This window comes from Oncorhynchus mykiss, chromosome 2, assembly GCF_057628025.1.
Source record: "Oncorhynchus mykiss isolate SJ-2025 chromosome 2, ASM5762802v1, whole genome shotgun sequence".
NCBI lineage: Eukaryota > Metazoa > Chordata > Actinopteri > Salmoniformes > Salmonidae > Oncorhynchus > Oncorhynchus mykiss.
In genome coordinates, this window is record NC_143023.1 from 28,980,616 (window position 1) to 28,993,213 (window position 12,598).

The window sequence follows — 12,598 nt, forward strand, 5'->3', positions numbered from 1 at the left end:
TTTCTGTCACGGCCATCTTCCTGGAAGGAATAAGTGGACCAAAGCGCAGCGTGGTGAGCGTACATTACTTTATTTATAATGTCGCCAACAAAACAAACAATACAAAACGACGAGAAGCTTAAGAGGGCTATAGTGCCACTAACAAAGTCAACTACCCACACTGAAAGGAGGGAAAAAGGGCTACCTAAGTATGATTCCCAATCAGAGACAACTGTCCCTGATTGAGAACCATACCCGGCCAAAACATAGAAATAAAGAAACATAGAAAACAAAACAGAATGCAGACATCAGACCCTGACCTAACCAAATAGAGAAATAAAACAGCTCTAAGGTCAGGGCGTGACAGCACCCCTCAAAGGTGCGGACTCCGGCCGCAAAACCTGAACCTATAGGGGAGGGTCCGGGTGGGCATCTAACCGCGGTGGCGGCTCTGGTGCGGGACGTAGACCCCGCTCCACCTCTGGCTCACACCACTTTGGTGGCGCCTCTGGTGTGGGGACCCTCGGAGCAGACACCCGACTGGGCACCCTCGGAGCAGACACCCGACTGGGCACCCTCGGAGCAGACACCCGACTGGGCACCCTCGGAGCAGACACCCGACTGGGCACCCTCGGAGCAGACACCCGACTGGGCACCCTCGGAGCAGACACCCGACTTGCCCTTGGAGCAGACACCTACTGGAGGCCTGGTCCGTGGAGGCTGCATGGGATGAACCAGGCTGGGGAGACCTACTGGAGGCCTGGTCCGTGGAGGATGCACGGGATGAACCAGGCTGGGGAGACCTACTGGAGTCCTGGTCCGTGGAGGATGCACGGGATGAACCAGGCTGGGGAGACCTACTGGAGGCCTGGTCCGTGGAGGAGGCACAGGATAGACCGGGCTGTGGGGGAGCACTGGACATCTGGTGCGTAGCCTTGGCACCACTCTTTCAGGCTGAATGCCCACTCTAGCCCGGCACCTCCAGAGCGCAGGCACAGGTCGAACCGGGCTGTGGGGGAGCACTGGAGCTCTGGTGCTTAGCACTTGCACTGCTCCTCTTGGCTGCATGCCCACTTTAGCCCAGCACGTGTGGGGAGCTGGAACAGGCCACACTGGGTTCTCCTGGCAAACTGGGGAAACCGTGCGTAGAGCCAGCGCAGGACTCACCGGGCTGTGGAGGCGCACTGGAGGTCTGGAGCGCCAAGCTGGCACAAGACGTGCAGGGCTGGAGAGGCGCACAGGAGGCCTGGTGCGTGGGGATGGCACAGTCTTCACCGCACGCACCTCAGGACGAGTATGGAGAGCTGACTCAGGTGACATCAAACCGAGGACACGCTCCGTAGGGCGAATGTCGTGTCTCATGCACCAACACAGCAGCTCTCTCCTCCAATCTCCCCATCAACTCCTTCACTGTCTCTGCTTCGCTCCCCTCCAATTTCACCCCGACTGGCTCTGGTTCCATCCTCAGCTCCGCCGACCGTCCCGTGTGCCCCCCCCAAAAAAAATGTCTGAGGGCTGTCTCTCCTGGCCACACTGCTTGGTCCTTTGGTGGTGGGAAGTTCTGTCACGGCGTTCTTCCTGGAAGGAATAAGTGGACCAAAGCACAGCGTGGTGAATTTACATTTTCCTTTTCTTTCAAATGTCGCCAAACAAAACAAGAACCGAAACCGTGCCGCTTAAGTGGGCTATAGTGCCACTAACAAAGTCAACTACCCACACTGAAAGGAAGGTGAAAAAAGGGCTACCTAAGTATGATTCCCAATCAGAGACAACGATAGACAGCTGTCCCTGATTGAGAACCATACCTGGCCAAAACATAGAAATAAAGAAACATAGAAAACAAAACATAGAATGCCCACCCCACATCACACCCTGACCTAACCAAATATAGAAATAAAAAGGCTCTCTAAGGTTACGGCGTAACATTTTCTTTATTTTGGAAGTTACCTGTATGTGCTTGTGATTAAATGTTTTTTTTTACTATTGATCCTTTGTGGTTAATTGTGCTCTCTGGTGTATTTTGAACATTGAGAGCGGGCTCCTGTGGTAGGATTTTTATTAGATTTTTATAAAACACAAAAATAAATTGTTTATTTTATTTTGCCTCTTGGGCCCAGCCACTGACTCACACAATTCACCGGCCACATGTATTAATTATGCCGTTTATTTTATTAATCCCAATCAATCAGTTACCCACGTGGGCTTCCTACCTCCTCTCCTCCCCCATCTGACGATTAGCAGAGCAGCAGCAGGCAGCTGCAGGCTGTCTACACTTGTTGAGAGTGGGCTCCTGAATCCTTCTGTGGTTGAAGGTTGCAGTAAAACAATAATAAAACATAGAATAAATATTTAATATACAGTTGCAAGAAAAAATATGTGAACCCTTTGGAATTACCTGGGTTTCTGGATAAATTGGCCATAACATTTGATCTGATCTTCATCTAAGTCGCAACAATATACAAATACAGTCTGTTCAATCTAATAACACACAAACAATTATACATTTTTATGTCTTTATTGAACACACTGTGTAAACATTCACAGTGCAGGGTGTGAAAAGTATGTGAACCCTTGGATTTAATAACTGGTTGACGCTCCTTTGGCAGCAATAACCTCAACCAAACATTTTCTGTAGTTGCGGATCAGACCTGCACAATGGTCAGAAAGAATTTTGGACCATTCCTCTTCACAAAACTGTTTCAGTTCAATATTTTCTTTTGTTGAAGCCATTCTGTTGTTGATTTACTACTGTGTTTTGGGCTTCAATTAGCGGACAGATAGCCTAACATTCTCCTGCAAAATGTCTTGATAAACATGGAAATTCATTTTTCCGTCGACGATAGCAAGCTGTCCAGGCTCTGAGGCAGCAAAGCAACAGAAACCATGATGTTCCCTCCACCATACTTTACAGTTGGGATGAGGTTTTGATGTTGTTGTGCTTTGCCTTTTTTCTCTCCACACATAGTGTGTTCCTGCCAAACAACTCAACTTTACTTTAATCTGTCCACATAACATTTTGCCAGTAGTACTGTGGAACATCCAGGTGCCCTTTTGCGAACTTCAGAACTTCCGTGTTGTCCTCCCATGAACACCATTCTAGTTTAATGTTGTATGTATTGTAGACTCGTCAACAGAGATGTTCTGTCTTTAGCTAAGATTCAGTCTAAGATTCTTCTTAACCTCATTGAGCATTCTGCGCTGTGTTCTTGCAGTCATCTTCGCAGGACGGCCACTCCTAGGGGGAGTAGTAACAGTGCTGAACTTTCTCCATTTATAGACAATTTGTCTTACCGTGGACCGATGAACATCAAGGCTTTTAGAAATACTTTTGTAACCCATTCCAGCTTAATGCAAATCAACAATTCTTAATCTTAGGTCTTCTGAGATCTCTTTTGTTCGTGGCCTCATGTTCCTCATGTTTCACATCAGGTAATGCATCTTGTGAATAGCAAACTCAAATCTTGTGAGTATTTTTTACAGGGCAAGGCAGCTCTAACCAGCATCTCCAATCTCGTCTCATTGATTGGACTCCAGGTTAGTTGACTACTGACTCCAATGATCTTTTGGAGAAGTCCTTAGCCTAGGGGTTCACATACTTTTTCCAACCTACACTGTGAATGTTTAAATTATGTATTCAATATAGACAAGAAAATACCTATAATTTGTGTGTTAGTAGTTTAAGCACACTGTCTATTGTTGTGACTTAGAGGAAGATCAGATGACATTTGTTGACCAATTTATGTAGAAATCCAGGTAATTCCAAAGGGTTCACATACTTTTTTTTGCCTATATAGCCTATGTGAAAGTATGTATCCCATCATGGTACTATATGTTTTCCCTAGCATTGCAGTACAACACTCATTTACACTCTACTCTAAGCATTGCCTTTGGGACTGAGAATACTCATTGCAGCCCTGATGAATAAGTGTTCGGATGAAAATCAATTGGGCAGCAATTTGCACTGTGACACCACAGAATGCAATAATCTGCCAAAGGAGACAGACGAGGGAATAGGACTTTCCCGTTGGTTATTATTTCCAAATTTGCACTGACAGTGCAAAGCTGCAATGCTTTTTTTAATCATGATTTTTTTCACTGTCACAAACCTCTATGTATGTAAATCAGGGTGACATAAACAGCATCTCTGTTATTTTTAGTGACATTCAAACACAACAAAGACAAAGAAATTGTAATAATTTAAGTTTTTCCACTGTACAACTGACCATGTGACATGTGTCCATGGGACTGCATTCCTCTCAGGAAAATCCCATTAGGAATTCTGTCACTGTTGAGGCCAGCTCATCCCAGTTTAATTTGAAACCAGACGGTGTGACCCCTGCATTTCTTTGATTGTGGCGTGAGCTACAGGGAGCGACCTGACTGCTGAATGCTGATACAAAGGGGCTCTGTGCTGCAGCCAAAGTACATTTACTGCTTCAGTATACAGAAAATACTATAGTAAGCTGAGGCTTCCATAGTGCTGTTCAATAGCTGTGGATCGCACATAATACGTTTTTTTAGCCTATTTGAGTGCACTTCTTGTTGTGTGTCACAGAGCACATATAGAACAGGCCTTTGCCATATTGATATTAAAAACAAACAAAAAAGTTTTAAAACTTCTTAAGGATCGGTGTCCGCTAGCAGGTCAACTTCTGGTGAAACTGGAGGGCGCGTGAAGTAGGCATTGGTCTGAAGCCGAAAAAATGAAGGAAATTCACATGAGCATCACAGTGCATACTTCACCCATGCTCTACCAAGGTTTTCCAGCACACAGCTTTGACTTACTACAATATCTATGTTGGTTTATTGTACCTCCAACAATGTGTAGGCAGATTGCTTAGGATTCAAATACAGGAGGTTGGTGGCACCTTAATTGGGGAGGATGGGCTCGTGGTAATGGCTGGAGCAGAATCAGCGGAATGGTATCAAATACATCAAACACATGGTTTCTAGGTGTTTGATGCCATTCCATTTGCTTCATTCCAGCCATTATTATGAGACGTCCTCACCTCACCTATTTTTTTGGTGAGTAGATGCCAACATAACAACAGGAGGTGGTGTGTTCGACTCAGTCACTCATATACAGTGGCAAGAAAAAGTATGTGAACCCTTTGGAAATACCTGGATTTCTACATAAATTGGTCATACAATTTGGTCACAACAATAGACAAACACAGTCTGCTTAAACTAATAACACAAACAATTATACATTTTCATGTCTTAATTGAACACACCGTGTAAACATTCACAGTGCAGGATGGAAAAAGTATGTGAACCCTTGGATTTAATAACTGGTTGATCCTCCATCAAAGGTTTTCTGTACTTGCGGATCAGACCTGCACAACGGTCAGGTGGAATTTTGGACCATTCCTCTTAACAAAACTGTTTCAGTTCAGCAATATTCTTGGGATGTCTGGTGTGAACTGCTCTCTTGAGGTCATGCCACAGCATCTCAATCAGGGTGTAGTCAGGACACTGACTGGGCCACTCCAGAAGGAGTATTTTCTGTTGTTGAAGCCCTTCTGTTGTTGATTTACTTCTGTGTTTGGGGTCGTTGTCCTGTTGCATCACCCAACTTCTGTTGAGATTCAATTGGCGGACAGATAGCCTAACATTCTCCTGCAAAATGTCTTGGTAGACTTGGGAATGAATTTTTCCGTCGATGATAGCAAGCTGCCAGGCCCTGAGGCAGCAAAGCAGCCCCAAATCATGAATCTCCCTCCACCATACTTTACAGTTGGGATGAGGTTTTGATGTTGGTGTGCTGAGCCTTTTTTTCTCCACACATAGTGTTGTGTGTTCCTTCCAAACAACTCAACTGTAGTTTCATCTGGTCACAGAACATTTTGCCAGTAGCGTTGTGGAACATCCAGGTGCTCTTTCGCAAACTTCAGACGTGCAGCAATGTTTTTTTTGGACAGCAGTGGCTTCTTCTGTGGTGTCCTCCCATGAACACCATTCTTGTTTAGTATTTTACGTATAGTACACTCGTCCGAGATGTTAGCATGTTCCAGAGATTTCTGTAAGTCTTTAGCTGACACTAGGATTCTTCTTAACCTCATTGAGCATTCTGCGCTGTGCTCTTGCAGTCGTCTTTGCAGGACGGCCACTCCTAGTGAGAGTAGCAACAGTGCTGAACCTTCTCCATTTATAGACAATTTGACTGATGAACATCAAGGCTTTTAGAAATACTTTTGTAACCCATTCCAGCTCAATGCAAGTCAACAATTCTTAATCTTAGGTCTACTGAGATCTCTTTTGTTCGAGGCATGGTTCACATCAGGCAATGCTTCTTGTGAATAGCAAACTCAAATTTTGTGTTTTTATAGGCAAGACAGCTCTAACCAACATCTCCAATCTCGTCTCATTGATTGGACTCCAGGTGCGCTGACTCCTGACTCCAATTGGAGTCTAGAGGTTCACATACTGTTTCCAAACTACACTGTGAATGTTTAAATGATGTATTCAATATGGACAAGAAAAGTAAAATAATTTCTGTGTTATTAGTTTAAGCACAGTTTGTCTATTGTTGTGACTTAGATGACTTCTGTCATGTGCGCTCCTTCTCAGGCCTCTAGGTCACCAGGCTGCTAGCACACCTGTCACCATCGTTACACGCATCTGTGCATCATCAGACTCACCTGGCATTCATCACTTCCCTGATTACCTTCCCTATATATGTCACTCCCTTTGATTCCTTCCCAGGTGTTGTTTCTGTTCCAGTGTCATGTCTATGTGTTGTTTGTGTTTCTTGTTTTGTATTTCGTTGTGTTTATCTATTTAAAACACTCACTCCCTGAACTTGCTTCCCGACTCTCAGCGCACATCGTTACAAAATAACGCCTCACCTAAGGGAAGCATCAGGGAGTGTTTTTTTGTGTCAGTGGGAATGACGTCGGGTCCGGGAGCTGCCACAGGCTCTCATGTCTCAGTCTGTCTGTCAGGTTCCCACGCCCTAGCCGGCGACAGGTTCCCGACCATCAGCAGGGGTGACCGGTCCGCTCCTGATCCCTGGGATCGTCCCTTTGGACGGCATCCGGCTACTGGGGTGGAAGAAAAATAAAAAGTAGGTGGGTGTGGGTTCCCCAGTAGCTTATGTAGGTTTGCTACTTGCTTGCTAAGAGTTCCTACTTCACTCCTGTAGTCCTCCGCAAGCAAGCAGTTGCTACATTTAAAGTCAACGCGGTCCACATTGTCCCATAACAAAGTAAAGTAAATGCAGCTCCTGCAACGTTGGAAATACAGTAGCCTATATTCGAAGGAGAGAGAATTGTAAGCAGAATGACTAGCTGACACACTGTTCATTTATGTAATTTCGTCACAGATGGATGACTAACAGAGGTTTCAGGTAGAGTACAAATAACCAGGCTCAACAATACACCGCTCACTGGTCAGATCACCTCTTACTACAAACATCCTGTTCTCCTCTCTGAAGATGTCCAGCTCTGTAACAACAAATCAAATCAAAGTTTATTTGTCACGTGCGCTGAATACAACAGGTGTAAACCTTAGTGAAATGCCTAATTACAGGCTCTAACCAATGGTGCCAAAAAAAGGTATGTGTGTGTGTGTGTGTGTGTAGGTAAGTAAAGAAATAAAACAACAGTAGAAAGACATTTGAAAAGAGAGTAGCAAGGCTATATACAGACACCTGTTAGTCAGGCTTATTGAGGTAGTATTGTACATGTAGGTATTGTTAAAGTGACTGTGCATATATGATGAACAGAGAGTAGCAGAAGTGTAAAAAGAGGGGTTGGTGGTTGGTGGGACACAATGCAGATAGCCCGGTTAGCCAATGTGCGGGAGCACTGCTGGGTTGGGCCAATTGAGGTAATATGTACATGAATGTATAGTTAAAGTGATTATGCCTACATGATGAACAGAGAGGAGCAGCAGCGTAAAAGAGGGGTTGGGGGAGGGGGTGCACACAATGCAAATAGTCCGGGTAGCCATTTGATTACCTGTTCAGGAGTCTTATGGCTTGGGGGTAAAAACTGTTGAGAAGCCTTTTTGTCCTTGACTTGGCACTCCGGTACCGCTTTCCATGCGGTAGTAGAGAGAACAGTCTATGACTGGGGTGGCTGGGGTCTTTGACAATTTTTAGGGCAACAACCACTAATTGGGTAGTGGTCATCACCCATGTGCATCCTTCTGGAAACTGAATGAAGGACACTTCTCTCCCTCACTGTCTGGGACAGACAGTCTTCTCAGTGCTGGGAAGATTCCGGATGGGGCATCCAAAAGTGCTGGGGGTAATTTCGGTTTAAGATCATTTATATTTATTTTCCAAACAACATTTTGGTTTGTGGCTTTAGCGAAATGTACTATAATACTATGTTACTGCACAATGAGCCATTGTACTATGCTACTCTAAGATGTTTTATATGGTTTATTCATTTAAATCCAGGCAGAAGCTAATCCTTTGATTTTCTCCCACAGATCAAACAGTTAATGATTGGTTCGATGATGCTGTTGATAGGAATTGTAATGATTACAGCACCACAGATAGACAGTATTGGAGGAATCAGTTTAATATTTGTCTAGGGATCCATCATTGTATGTGATGTAAACAATGTACATGTAAAAACAATGTAAACATCTTTATAATTGAATCATGTCGTTTTGAATAACAATGCATTCCAATAGTTTTTTATGCTATTTTTAAAAAATCTTTAATTTATGAGGTAATGCTTCATAATCTCTTAATTATCTAATGACATATATCATCTAATGACTAATGACTAATATATACTGAACAAAATATAAACGCAACGTGTCAAGTGTTGATCCCATTGTCACGGCTGGCTGAAGGACTGGACCAAAGGGCAGTATGGTAAGCGTACATTTTCTCTTTATTAAAAAATGACGCCAACAAAACAAAGAACAAAAACCAAACCGTGAAGCTTTGGGCTATGTGCCCTGAACAAAGACAAAGTTAACTTCCCACAAAACAGGTGGGTGAAAAGGGTACCTAAGTATGGTTCTCAATCAGAGACAACGATAGACAGCTGCCTCTGATTGAGAACCACACCCGGCCAAACACATAGAAATAGAAAATCATAGAACATAGACTGCCCACCCAAATCACACCCTGACCAAACCAAAATAGAGACATAAAACGCTCTCTACGGTCAGGGCGTGACACCCATGTTTCATGAACTGATATAAAAGACTCAGACATTCTCCATACACACAAAAAAGCTTATTTCTCCAAAATGTTGGCAACGAATGTATTTATACATTATTTAGTCAACTTGACCAGCGATAATATAGCAAGCAGGAATGAGTTGACGGAGAATCCACGCATCAGGCGCAACTCTCACTCTCTTGCTGCAGTGTCCCCGTGGTCTCTCCGCGACGAACATACAGTCGTGGCCAAAAGTTTTGAGAATGACACAAATATTAATTTCCACAAAGTTTGCTGTTTCAGTGTCTTTAGATATTTTTGTCAGATGTTTCTATGGAATACTGAAGTATAATTACAAGCATTTCATAAGTGTCAAATGCTTTTATTGACAATTACATGAAGTTGATGCAAAGAGTCAATATTTGCAGTGTTGACCCTTCTGTTTCAAGACCTCTGCAATCCGCCCTGGCATGCTGTCAATTAACTTCTGGGCCACATCCTGACTGATGGCCTCCCATTCTTGCATAATCAATGCTCGGAGTTTGTCAGAATTTGTGGGTTTTTGTTTGTCCACCCACCTCTTGAGGATTGACCACAAGCTCTCAATGGGATTAAGTTCTGGGGAGTTTCCTGGCCATGGACCCAAAATATCGATGTTTTGTTCCCCGAGCCACTTAGTTATCACTTTGCCTTATGGCAAGGTGCTCCATCATGCTGGAAAAGGCATTGTTCATCACCAAACTGTTCCTGGATGGTTAGGAGAAGTTGCTCTCAGACGATGTGTTGGTACCATTCTTTATTCATGGCTGTGTTCTTAGGCAAAATTGTGAGTGAGCCCATTCCCTTATCTGAGAAGCAACCCCACACATGAATGGTCTCAGGATGCTTTACTGTTGGCATGACACAGGATTGATGGTAGTGCTCACCTTGTCTTCTCCGGACAAGTTTTTTTTCCGGATGCCCCAAACAATCGGAAAGGGGATTCATCAGAGAAAATGACTTTACCCCAGTCCTCAGCAGTCCAATCCCTGTACCTTTAGCAGAATATCAGTCTGTCCCTGATGTTTTTCCTGGAGAGAAGTGGCTTCTTTGCTGCCCTTCTTGACACCAGGCCATCCTTCAAAAGTCTTTGCCTCACTGTGCGTGCAGATGCACTTACATCTGCCTTCTGCCATTCCTGGGCAAGCTTTGTACTGGTGGTCTCCGATCCCGCAGCTGAATAAACTTTAGGAGACAGTCCTGGCGCTTGCTGGACTTTCTTGGGCGCCTTGAAGCCTTCTTCACAACAATTGAACTGCTCTCCTTGAAGTTCTTGATGTTCTGATAAATGGTTGATTTAGGTGCAATCTTACCGGCAGCAATATCCTTGCCTGTGAAGCCCTTTTTGTGCAAAGCAATGATGATGGCACATGTTTCCTTGCAGGTAACCATGGTTGACAGAGGAAGAACAATGATTCCAAGCACCACCCTCCTTTTGAAGCTTCCAGTCTGTTATTCGAACTCAAATCAGCATGACAGGGTGATCTCCAGCCTTGTCCTCATCACTCACACCTGTGTTAAAGAGAGAATCACTGACATGATGTCAGCTTGTCCTTTAGTGGCAGGGCTGAAATGCAGTGGAAATGTTTTTTGGGGATTCAGTTCATTTGCATGGCAAAAAGGGACTTTGCTATTAATTCCAATTCATCTGATCACTCTTCATAACATTCTGGAGTATATGCAAATTGCCATCATACAAACTGAGGCAGCAGACTTTGTAAAAATTTATATTTGTGTCATTCTCAAAACTTTTGGCCACGTCTGTAGTAACCGTCTATCTGCTTCTCTACCGATAACCTTTTAAGTCGCACGGGCGAAATGGACGGTCAGAAAACTAAAGGCGGAGCAGAGAGGGAGAGAATCAAAAGAGAAAGGCCCTTGCCAAAGACGCAGCTAAATGCTGAAAAATAAGCGACATGTTCGCCAGTAAGGGACCAGGTCAGTCAAAAACACTAGCTAAAACACACACACTGACACACACACACACACACACACACACACAACACCCAGCATGACAAGCTAAGTAGCCTAGCTAATAATAGTGACACAACGGCCGGTAGGCTAAACAGTTTGCATGTCTTATGTCTTTGTGGAGGAATTATATCATAGCAATGAGTGCAACATAGCGATTATATTATGACATTGAAGGCAATATGTTTCAACTAGTAAAAAATAGTAAACCTAGACTATGGACTTGCCAGCATTTGGTCATGACTCATGCCACATAAGCTAGAGAATGTGCACATACACTGTACAGCAAAACAGGCTACAGCAATGTAACCATCCATGAACGTAACACAGTAGCCTGTGTGACACAGCACAGGCAATGACAAAGATCATTAACGCCATTAGTACCAGCATTACAAGTTACTAGAATAATATACAGCTCTGGGAAAAATTAAGAGACCACTCCAAATTAAGAGACCGCTCTTAATTTTTTCCAGAGCTGTATTAATGTAGCCTACCGATACACTAATGATAGTGAGTATGATAATATAGTATTTTTTCTTTGCAAAGGTGGAGAAGGAAGCGGCACTAGAGCTTCAGGTGCTCCTGCAGAACTGGAGGTGGTGGTCAGTTCAGAGTCAGACTCAGAGCAGGAACCTTCAGGCACAACTTAAGAGCACAAACCTAAACATGTAGGCTATGATTTTGGATTAATATGTGCTTTATTTATGAGATTATCAGTAGGACTGTAATTGGGGGGCATACAATTGATGACTGCACAAGTAATACAAGTTTATGTCTAGGTTATTTACAATGTTAATCTCCTTCTGCAGAGCAACCAGATGTTCAGAGAGAGAGAGCGTGAGGTTCAGAGCCCAGTAGAGGGAAAATAGAAAGAGACAGCGAAAGCACTGAAAATCCATTTGATTATTTTGCCCGTCCTCAGTCCAAGGATTTTGACTTATTTTTTCAGTACCACCCAAAACAAACCCCTCAGAGTCATTCCCAATGTATTCCACTCCAAAGATGGCACAAACAAAAAATGGCTGACATACAATGAAGTAACTCACTCCTTGTTCTGCTCAGTATGTCTTGCATTCGCAAAACCTTCAGCCAGTGATAGTGCATTTGTCAAAGGAGGCATGCAGGCTTGGAAACATGCCCATCAGAGAGTGCAGGAACATGAGAGAAGCAAGACCCATAGAGGGTTAGCACAGAAGCCTTTTTCCTCAGAGCCAGCAAAGCAGACATCTGTACCCTTCTGAGTGATAAGCAAATGTCAGTTCAACGAGACCTGGTCAGAAAGAGGAGGCAGGTCATGGAACATGTAATTGATGTAGTTAAAGTTAAAGCAAATGCTTACTGGAATTTGATTAACATGCCACTATTGAACTGATCAGCCTTGCACAACAGTGGGAAAGTCTGAAACAGTCAGCATTGGAGGAGTACAACACCAGGGCTGCCGCCACCAATGATGAATCAGGGGAAGGCTTTGAGGATCCTGAT